The following is an 11,398-nucleotide window of genomic DNA, read 5'->3' on the forward strand; positions in this document are numbered from 1 at the left end:
AAAAGTCCCCCAGTTCTGCATTTTTGCACAGTAGGTTTTGTTTACTCATCAGACCGTTAACTGATTACTTGTCAACTCAGAGCAAAAGTGGCCAAAATATAACATGATACAATCCCCATAAAGACAAGAGGATGAGAGAGGATGTAAATGGCTGTAAGGAAAGGACAACAGATGGGGCCAATAAATCAATCTATGAATATTGAGAACCAGTAGGCTTGTACTACACTAGTCACTCTGGAAAACAAAAAATGAGCAAGACACAGTCTTACCTCTTAATACCCTTAAACCCCAGTTTTCTCATTTGTAAAATAGGAGTAAGTTAGTATTTACTGTATAAAGTTGTGAAGAATAAGGGAAATAATGCACAAAAAGTACTCAGCCATACTATTGTCTGAATCCGTACATTATTGTTGCCATTATCATAATTATTATTGCTCTGTGGTACTTATGTTGAGTGGAGGAGGCAGATATTGTGTCAATGGAAAAGAACCCAAACTCTGTAACATAATTTAAAGAGGTTTATTCTGAGCCGAATATGTGTGACCATGGCCTGCAGTGCCACGCCCAAGAAGCCTTGAGCAAGTGGTCTCACTGTGGTTGCATTACGGTTTGCTTTTATACGTTTCAGGGAGATAGGAATTACACATAAAGTCACAAATCAATACATGGAAGGCATACATTGGTTTGAGCCCAAAAGACAAGACATCTTGAAGTAGGACATTACAAGTTCTAGGTGGGTTCAAAGGTTCTTTGATTTGCAATTGGTTTAAGAAATGAAGTTTTGTTGTAAAGGCTTGGAATGTTTTAAGTTAAGATAAGGAAGTCTGTTAATCAAAGACAAGTCACTGGACATATAGCAAGATTCAAGTGATCTGTTAATAAATTGATGACCTGCAGGTGTAGTTTAACCTTTGTCTTACGTGGCCTTAGGCTTTTTAATGATTTTTTATATTACTGTTACAAAGAATAACTCCAAAAGGGACAGGGCATAACTAGGCATGTCTGACCTCCCTTCTCTTGGTCAGCAACTCAGCTTTAGGATATTTCTGGGATTCTGTTGGGCAAGAAGGGGTCCATTCAGTTGGCTGGGGGGCTTAAGATTTTATTTTAGTTCACTGTTCTTATACTCACTTCCCCCTTTTGGCATAATGTATTTTGTGGGGTCCTGAGATTTTTATTTTTGCTTTGCAATACTAAGTTCCAATCACTGAGCTGTGTGACCCAGCACTGCTTCAGTCGTAACACTGACTTGTAATTACTTAATCACTTTGCCATTCCTGCTAGTAGTTCTGAAGGTGAGGCCCACAGATGTCAGTGTTTCTCCTGAATACCCAGTGCCCAGGCACATAGTAGGCACTCAGTCAATACTTGTTGAGTGAGTTAATGAATTTCTGACGCCCACTTGTTGATATAGTCACTTTCTCTCAAATTATTTCTTCATATTTCTATCTGTTTTCCCCTTCTTAGTTTACCCTGCAGGGATGCAAACACCAGAGAGAAAATTGGTCCCTGGATTGATCCCTTTGATGGACCAAGATGAAACTGATGAAGCATTGAACCAATTAGCAACTATCAGGAGAGTGCATTTGCTCTGTGCTCCAAAGGTTAAAGCTGTCAAAAAGTGGTCAATCTCCCCCATGCTCTGGCCATCTTACCCTCAGAGATCTAGAACTGATAAAAGCACTTAGTCCTAATAATGAAGAGGAGACTACTGCTATTGTAAGGGACAGAGAGGAACCTAGGCAGAGAGTTCAAATGGACACACCAGGTGAAAAAAGAGGTTCTTAGCTTGGGATATATGATGGAACAGGGCAAAGTGAGGGTTTAACCAGGAGGAAGAGTAGAGGGTGACTATGTTGCTTCTGCTTTTCTGGGAATCCTTTTTCTTAGTCATTTTCCTAAACTAATTTCCCTAGGAAATAACCTCTGGTTATTGCTAAAATATTGCAACTAAAATGATGAGATTCTACTAAATCAGCCAATTTTTTTTTTTTTTTTTGAGACAGAGTGTCACTTTGTTGCCCTTGCTAGAGTGAGTGCCCTGGCGTCAGCCTAGCTCACAGCAACGTCAAACTCCTGGGCTTAACGCAATCCTACTGCCTCAGTCTCCTGAGTAGCTGGGACTACAGGCATGTGCCACCATGCCCGGCTAATTTTTTCTATATATATTTTTAGTTGTCCAGATAATTTTTTATTTCTATTTTTAGTAGAGACGGGGGTCTTGCTCAGGCTGGTCTCGAACTCCTGACCTCGAGCGATCCACCCGCCTCGGCCTCCCAGAGTGCTAGGATTACAGGCGTGAGCCACCGCGCCCGGCCTAAATCAGCCAATTTTTGACTTTTTGGGAGGAGAAGTCCTTGTGAAGACAAAGCAGAGAGATATTTGTAGATGCTGATCTTGAAGGCTGAAGAGATGTGGCCACAAGCCAAGGTATGCCAGCAACCACCAGCAGCTGGAAGAGGCAAGGATAGGATTTTTCCTCTAGAGTCTCCAGAGGTTGCTGGACCCTGATTCCACCTTCATTTTGGCCAGCCATACTGACTGGATTTCTGGCCTATAGAATTGTGAGAGAATAAATTTCTGTTGTTTTAAGTCACATAGTTTGTGGTAATTTGTTACAGTCGTCACACAAAACTAACCCAGGCACCATGTAATAAATTTCATATGAACAATTCAAATGTAGGAATTTGTGAGACAACCTAGTTTTCACTGGACTATTTAGATAAAAATGCTTATCAGCATTGACTTTCTTGACGATGAATGGCGAAACAAACACACTTTAGTGATAGTTAACTTCCTTTATTGCAATCTTATTTCTGTCATAAACTGCACAGTTCATATTTACAATAGGACTTCCATGTCTGAGTCAAAACTTTTGGGTCAAGGAAACCTGCGGACTACCACCTGCACTAAGAGGGGAAAGGCAGGGAGAGACTTTAGCAATGTATTGTTGCACTGTATCATGGCAGCAATTATACTTTTAAATGATCCGAATCTTGGCGTCTAAAAATGAACAGCCCTGGTCCTTTCGCCCTGGGGGCATTTCTGCAGAGACCACGGGCCACCTCCCACATTTTTACCTCAATAAATCGCTCTGTTGCAGGGTACCACTTTTTTTTTCTTTTTGGTAGCTATCCCTTGGCCAAAACCACTCTGCGACTCACTCTGGGACTCACTCAGTGGCGTGGGGGCTCCCGCCGGGCGTCACCTGCCACCGCGGACCTGCCACCCACAGCGTCGCCTGGGGCTCTGGGTCCGCGCGGCCCCTTTCTCTTGCGTTGTGATAAAAGGGGCGGACATCTTGGATCCGCGGGCTTCCTCCCCTCGCTTCTAGCAGGCTGGGTGGTTCTTTGGTGATTCTGGGGAAGTGTCAAAGAGGGAAGAATCGCAAGAAGACTTCATGTGAGTCTGAAGGGGACGAAGTTAGCTAACAGGGAAACTGATAAGGACCCGTCAAGACAGGATTGGTAGCGTGGCCGAGCGGTCTAAGGCGCTGGATTAAGGCTCCAGTCTCTTTGGGGGCGTGGGTTCGAATCCCACCGCTGCCAAGGTATTCATTCTTACTGTGGCCTGACCTCGGAGACTTCTTTCTTCATGCCCAGTGTAGATAGACTGACTGTTCACACATCTTCCACTGTCAAGCCCACTTTCCCCCAACCTTGACTTCTGTTTACCCAGGCACCAAAGATAACTGCCCCTAGAACAGTGTTTCTTCATTATACAGAAGCCAATATATTCTAGGTGCCCCAGATACAGCAATGAGTAACACAGACCCAGTGAAACCAAAACAAACCCAAACAAAGCTTTTATGGCATATACTTCATATATTTCCTTGTTACAAACAGACGAATGGATGTCAGTCTCCTGGAATCTGCCTGCAACTCAAGACAGATCCTGTGACAGAATACTTTATGTTCAAAATCAGCTATTGTTCTTCCTCCAGCCTCTCTGTAGTGTGCTCATTTCATGTTTGGAACCCTAGTATGTGGACTGGAGAAGAGATGACTCTAGGGAAAGCACAAGTGCCTCGCCTTGCCTCACTACTGCCAGACACATCCCACCAGCGCCACGTGCGCTCACTCCTCTGCCTGCTTCTCAGCACCCCATCTCTGTGGCCTTCGGGGGAACCCTCCCTGCTCTGAGCAGTTCTCTTTGCACACATTGCGTCTCTCTCTCATTCTCTGGGCTTTCTTCCTGGAAGCCTTCCCTAATCTCTCCCTCTCCCTCCTACCAGCTACAGGATTACATTTAGGGAAGGTATGGAGAGGCTATGGAGGAGAACATTACATATGGTCTGTCCCTGCCCCCATGGAACTTAGAGGGTAGTGGAGTTCTCATGGGGCTCTAAAGCATTTGATAAATTATTACCCAAATATGGTACAATCTATACTAAAAAAGAGGTAGCTTTCTATGTGTGGACTTCAAATGATGTTCCCGATTTAAGAAAATAAAGAAGTTAGATAATAATATGTATTGTATGACAGATGGAAGGACAGTCACCAGATTGATCCCAGTGGTTACTGTTGAAAGACAGTTAGTTGTCCGTGGGTCTCTCAGTTTTTGCATGTATCGTAAGCCATCTCTGTATTGTTTTTACCAACAACCAATTTTCTGATTCTCCGTGGACACCAACTAGGTGTTCAACAATTTAATTCTAACACTACCAGAAGTTAGTGATCCCATAGGTTAAGGACTGAGACCCACAAGACCGTCCCCTACTTTAGAAGCAAGTCCCAGGACTCCTATACTTCTCACTGGCTATAAATTGGTGGTTTCCATAACTCCCTGCTGATGTTTGATAATTTGTTAGACTGGCTCACAGAACTCAGGTACATATTTTCCTTACATTTACCAGTTTATTATAAAGGATACAACTCAGGAACAGCCAAATGGAAAAGATGTATAGGATAAGGTATATGGGGAAGTACTTGGAGCTTCTATGCCTTCTCTGGGTAAGTCATCCTCCCAGCACCCCAATTCATTCACCAGCTCAGAAGCTCACTGAACTCTGTCATTTAGGGGTCTTTATGAAGGTTTCATCATCATAGATGTGATCAATTATTAACTCAATCTTCAGCCCCTTTTCCCTCCCCAGAAGTTGAGGGGTGGTGCTGAAAGTTCCAGGCTTCTAATTAAGGCCTGGTCTTTCCGGTGACCTGAAGCTATCTATCTAGGGGCCCATCAAGCATCATCTCATTAGAATGAAAGAGGGTTCTATCATCCAAAAAATGTCAACAGATTTAAGACTTATGTGCTGGGAACCAGGGACAAAGACCAAACATAGATTTCTTATTATGCCACAGAGTCATTAACTGCCCTTTGTTTTGGACTATTTCTCAAGGGTATTTGTATAAAGAACATCCTTGGAAGTTAGAGACAGTGTCCTTATGTGGAGCAAAGTACAGACATGCTTACTGGGTTCCCTAAGTTCAGGGTTCCTCTCCCACTCTACGTGTACCCATCCATTTGGGCCCATTTGAGTCACCTTTGTGGGAACTGGTGCTTGAGGAATCTGCACAAAGCCTGATAATCTGGCTTCTGCCATTGCTGTAACAAATAAACTGTCATTTGTCTTTTCTCAGGAATCTCCTTTTCACCAGCAACCATAAAACTGGTAAGCTAATTTGTTATCTTACAAGTACAATAAAATCTCAGATTGTTCACAGTTTTTTTTTTTTGTTTGTTTGTTTAAGACAGTATCTCACTCTGTTGCCCGGGCTAGAGTGCCGTGACATCAGCCTAGCTCACAGCAACCTCAAACTCCTGGGCTCAAGCAATCCTTCTGCCTCAGCCTCCCGAGTAGCTGGGACTACAGGCATGTGCCACCATACCTGGCTAATTTTTTTTCTATATGTATATTTTTGGCTGTCCAAATCATTTCTTTCTATTTTTAGTAGAGACAGGTCTCGCTCTTGCTCAGGCTGGTCTCGAACTCCTGACCTCAAGCGATCCTCCCGCCTCGGCCTCCCAGAGCGCTAGGATTACAGGCGTGAGCCACCGCGCCCAGCCTATTAATGTTCTAATTGGGCTGATCAATCTGGGAGGATTATTTGGTTGAAACTTATTCTTTGCTATTTTAAGTATGTTCATTTTAAAAATAAAAATATAAAAGTATTAAAAAGTATAAAATATATATAAAAATATGAACAAAAATGTATTAATAAAAATAAAAGGATTTGTTTGTAAAATTTGGATTCAGTCAAAAGGCTGCACTTAAGGAGCTAAAAGGCCACTGTGGCCTTAAGGCCTTAGGTTCCCCACCCCTGGTCTGGACAAATCTGGTTTAGGGCCAGAATCAGGAGGATCATCTTAAGAGGCTGTAATCGAACTGATTGCAAATAGGACTTTGGAATAATATTAATAACAATTTCCAAATTTTCATGAAGAACTGTCAGCACTTGCATCTGTTCCCATTCTCATAGGACATTTAGATTATTCTATGATCCAAATTCTTATAAACTCATCCCATATAACTAGGAAGTAGGCAGAAATGTCTTTTGATAAGCCAAATAATACTAAAATTTATATTTTACTGACATGCAGATGCTGATGCTGTTCCTCCCTTTGTTATTACTTTAGAGTTTTCTAATAAGCCTCCTTGCGTATTTTTCCAGCCAAAGAACTGAGTTGTTGGTATCCAAAGCTAATCCCTGCCTAGATAGTAACACTTTTGAATTAATGGAGATGTAGTTCTTTCTCCCTGACACCATTTTTCCTACAATCCCTTACACCTCCCAATGCCAGTGTGGCTCAAGGACGCCTTCCCTTCTGTTCTAATTCAGTCTCCCACACCAGGCTGCAGAAGGCGCTATTCCCTCGGGGAACATTTTCTCTTGGCAGGGCCATCTCACTGTCAGGCTCACTAAGTCCTTATGTCCCAGAGTGGGCCCCGCTTTTGTCTTTTCAGGAGCTTAGAGAGCTTTGGAGGGCGAAAGGAGTCAGTTCTGGTCCATCACCCTGGTCTTGCTTTATCAGGGGCTGCAGCGGTTGCTGTCGGTCTGCGGACCCTGGACAGCGCGCCTCTTCCTTCTTCCCCACTGACTCTTGTCCAGCTTTTCTGCAAGCCGTTCCTGGAGGACGTACGAGGAAGGGTTGCGATTGTTCGGAGGTGGTCACAACCACAATCAGAACTGCACCCTCATTGAAGAGGCACCGCTAAGGGATTATAAGGCCGGAGACACCAGAAAGAGGAAGATTCCAGGGTATTCCGAGAGCGTAGCGGAGGTAAATGGGATCCACGGGCTTAAAACTTGGCCTCCAGCCGGGAAGCCCCAGTGTCACGCAGGCACAGTGACCCACAGCGTTATGCTCAGGGAGTTCATCCCATTTCGTTGCTGGGTGGCTCATTCGCAAGGTATGTGTAGTGGGATGCCCTTCCGGAAATTAAACTTCGGTCACCCTCCGCTACCCTCCCTACACTGTCCCAGAGAAAGAAGTACTGGGAAATTATCTTGGTCACTATTAAGAGGGCAAACGAGGGAGGTGGCCCTCGAGTCGTGGCTCGGCGGGAGGCGCAGAGAGCGCGCAGGTAGGAAGCGCCATCTTCTGGGGAAGGAGCGTAATTACGCTTGTTTTGTTTTTGTTGAGGATTCGTGAAGACTGACACTAAGGAACTGGGAAGAGGAGGAAGAGGGAATACTGAGCAGGGCGTCAAGATCCTCACGCCCGAACAAATTCTGCCGGAGTAATTGGGCTGCAGGCTCTCTAACGGAGATGGGTGCTTTTCGGACTGGAAGACTTGAGAACGAAGATCAGCCACTAAGAAGAAACCGAACACAGACAGGGCTCACTGAGACGCAGTTGCCATGAAAAAGTGGGGAGGGCTGTCTGTCTCCTTGGAAGGACCGTCGTGGCCTGGATCTGGAACAGTGAGTTCTCATTACGGTGACCGCCCTGTCAGTGCTTATCCCGTGAGGGACCATGTTTCAATAGCGCTCCCTTGTGGCACTGAGAAAAATGGCAGGAGGGGACTTACACTCGGGTGTTTTCTTGGTTGGGTTTGCAAACTGATACGAACTTATTTTGGGAGCCTGAAATTTGGAGATCATTCAGGGGGAAGAGGACCTCCAAATGAAAACACTGGACATTCTGTTTAATACTGCAAGTGGACAGTTATGAATTAAGAGAAAATAGTAATAAAGAAAAACAATGGGCCATATTTATGTTCAGAGTTCCTGGAACTTCTTTTGGATTTTTAATTCTATTTCTCACTTTCTATTGATACATAATAGATATACATATTTTAGGGATACATGTAATATTTTGGTACATTTATATAACGTGTAAAGATCAAATCAGGATAATTGGTATATTCATCACCTTTAAAGATTTATCTTCTTTTTTCTAGGAACACTCAAATTATTCTCTTCTAGCTATTTTGAAATGTACAATAGATTATTGTTAACTAAAGTGACTGCACTGATCTATTGAACTCTGTCTTATTTGTTCTTTCAAACCGTATTTGTACCTTTTAATCAATCTCTCTTTATCCCCCCCTTTCCCTTCACCTTCCCAGCCTCTGGTAAACCTCAATCTATGCTCTATCTTCATGAGATCCACTTTTTAAGCTTCCACATATGAGTGAGAACATGTGATATTTGTATTTCTGTGCTTGGCTTATTTCATTTAACATAAAGACCTTCAGTTCCATCCATGTTACTGTACCTAACATGACTTCTTTCTTTCTTATGGCTGAATATATTACATTATGGGCCAGGCACAGGGGCTCACGCCTGTAATGCCAGCAATTTGGGAGGCCCAGGCTGGAGGATTGCTTGAGACCCGGAGTTTGAGACCAGCCTGGGCAACATAGCATGATCTTATCTCTGCAAAAAATTAAAAAATTAGCTGGATGTGGTGGCATGCTTGTAGTCCATCTCCTGCATATCAGGGTGATAGTGCTTGGCTGAACTAGGGTGAAGCACTGCTGTCCTGGGCTGTCTGTCTGATGAAGAGCTCAAGGAAATGGCCATGATAGGCCCCTGGGATATTTTCTACTCACCTGTTGCAGGTTCCTGGTGGGAGGTCCTGTTGGCCACCAGGGTGTGTGTGTGTATGTTTTCATGGCTTGTCTATTCTTCTTTAAGCATGAATCCTGCAGACTTGTCAAAAACACCTTGATGATTCTTGAACCTCCCCGTCAAGAAAAGCTCTTTTCTATTTAACACTGAAAGGGGTGGCCCTGAGCAAGGTTCTGGTTGGGATGGGTGGAGTGGGGGGTTTCTAAGGAAGTAAGGCCTCTACCCACTATCCAGAGGCCCAGGAAATTGCCATACAAGCAACAAAATTCCAAATTACCTGCTGCTATCCCCAAAAAGGGCAGATTATACCTTGTCTTCCCTAGAGCTTGTCTTCCCTACACCTGTGGAATATAATGTTCTTTCTACAAAAGGAAAAAGGTAAGGCAACAAACAGACCCTAAAACTAGACTCTATTGCACAGTCTGCATGTGTGCTACTCCAGTGCAGATATGACATGGTGAGGTCTCAGACCCCTTGAACCAGCTCAATGCACCGAGTTTCAATAAACAGTGACCAGTGAAACCATAGAGGAGCTCCCATATCCCAAGGGGGGCCATTCCCATAAGTGTAAGTATCATAATGTCAAGAGTACAGATGATGACAGAGTCACAGAGGAGAGTGATGAGGAGGAACTGAATGCAAAGGAGGAGGAGGCTTTGCCTATTCTCACTTTATACTTGGTGGAAGGCTCACTTCCCCAAGGCCATGATCACGGCTAAGGCATAGGAAGAATGGAAAACCATGCAGGACAGAATTCTGTTTTTTAAGATTGGCATGTGACCAAAGCATTTCTACCCTTGATATTCTGAAGTTAAAAAAAAAAAAAAAAGATTGGCATGGTGCAAAGGGTCCATTATTAGCTGAATACCATTCATCCACAGACCTCAACACTATTGCCAATGGATAGGAAACTCTTTTAGGAGCAGAGGCCAAGAAATTCTTCATTCATAAAGCACCCCCCAATCCCCCCCCAAAAAAACCCAAAAGGCAACATTGCTCTAGTTGACAGAAATCACTGGTCCAGCAAACCTCAGACAGCATAGATGCCTTAGCCTGGCATGAAAGAGAAGGAGCCATTCATTGGCTCAGTAAATTATTTCTGGGTTGATTGAATATTTGAGAAGCTCTCATTTTGTTTTTGTCAGGCAGGCAGATGCAGGATTTCCTGACTAGTCTTGGCCTTTTCCTTCTCAGGCAGTCTTAATTTTTTCTGCCCCTTAAAACTGTTTCTAAGGTCAGTCCTTGCCTGTTTTTTGGACCCCTAAACTTACTCCAGTAGTTTTCAACCTTCATAGGTTCAGACACAGCAGACAAGTCGCCGTTAGGGACATCTCTCCTTGCCCCACTCAATCTGCAGGTGGGGGCTTTGGGCAGCACCCAGGCAGGTGTAGGAGCAGCCTCCCCTAGAAGGAAGGACTCAGAAGTTTCCTTTGGAGTACCTGGGCTACAGTTTAAATAAGTGTCCTCAGTCACTCTGGCATTCTATGAGTTCCCTGGGTAGTCAGATCCACAGCACATGGAATAAGCTACTACTCAACAGGGAACAATATCCACATCCAATTTACTGGAAGGGAAGCCAAAGGCAGAAACCTCTATGGGAATCAGTAACAGGGTAGGAAAAAACTATAATGGATGAAGTGCTGAAAACTCAGCCTGAGCTTTAATTCTCAAATCTGAGAATTAAAAAGTCCATCGGAATCCAGTCACTGGGGAGCCAGACCTACATTTTTGTGTTTCACGTTCCAGGAGAGCTGCAAGCTTCTCACAGTGAATATCAGAGAAAAATCCCCTCAAGCTTCCTGAAGAGGAAAGATAAAATACTCTTTTGTTCTTTTCCTTTTATTTTTTATAAACTTTATTTAAAAAGAGCAGTTTTAGCAGGTACAGAGATTTCCCCATATACGCCTTCCCCTCACATAAACACAGCCTCCCCCACTATCAACATCCCCAGCAGGGCTGTACGTTACAGTTGATGAACCTTCACTGACACATCATTACCACCCAAAGTCCGAAGTTTACATTGGTTCTCTTGGTGGTACACATTCTATGGATTTTGACAGATGCATAATGACATGAATCCACCATTATAGCACCTCACAGAGCAGTTTCACTGCCCTAACAATCCTGTCCTCTGCCTATTCATCCCTCCCTCCCCAACCCCTGGCAAACTTTGGCCCTTTTACTGTTTTGACAGTTTTTCCTCTTTCAGAGTGTAATATAGTTGCAATCATACAATACGTAGCCTTTTCATACCATGTTCCCATAAAACCCTCCTTGAAAAAGTAGTCTGGAGCACTCAGTGCCTTGTTCCCAACACACGCAGAAACAGGAGACCCTGGGAGAACTGCCTCCCACAATGTCTTCTCTGCCACCTGGAA

At 43.8% G+C, this 11,398-nt stretch overlaps 1 non-coding gene across 1 annotated transcript; it reads left to right on the forward strand.

Moving 5' to 3' along the window:
- Nucleotides 1–3,466: 3,466 nt before the first annotated feature.
- On the forward strand, nt 3,467–3,548 carry TRNAL-AAG. Its single transcript has one exon. It is a non-coding gene; the product is annotated as a tRNA-Leu (tRNA).
- The last annotated feature ends 7,850 nt before the right edge of the window (nt 3,549–11,398 follow it).

The sequence above is a fragment of the Lemur catta genome, chromosome 5 (assembly GCF_020740605.2).
Source record: "Lemur catta isolate mLemCat1 chromosome 5, mLemCat1.pri, whole genome shotgun sequence".
NCBI lineage: Eukaryota > Metazoa > Chordata > Mammalia > Primates > Lemuridae > Lemur > Lemur catta.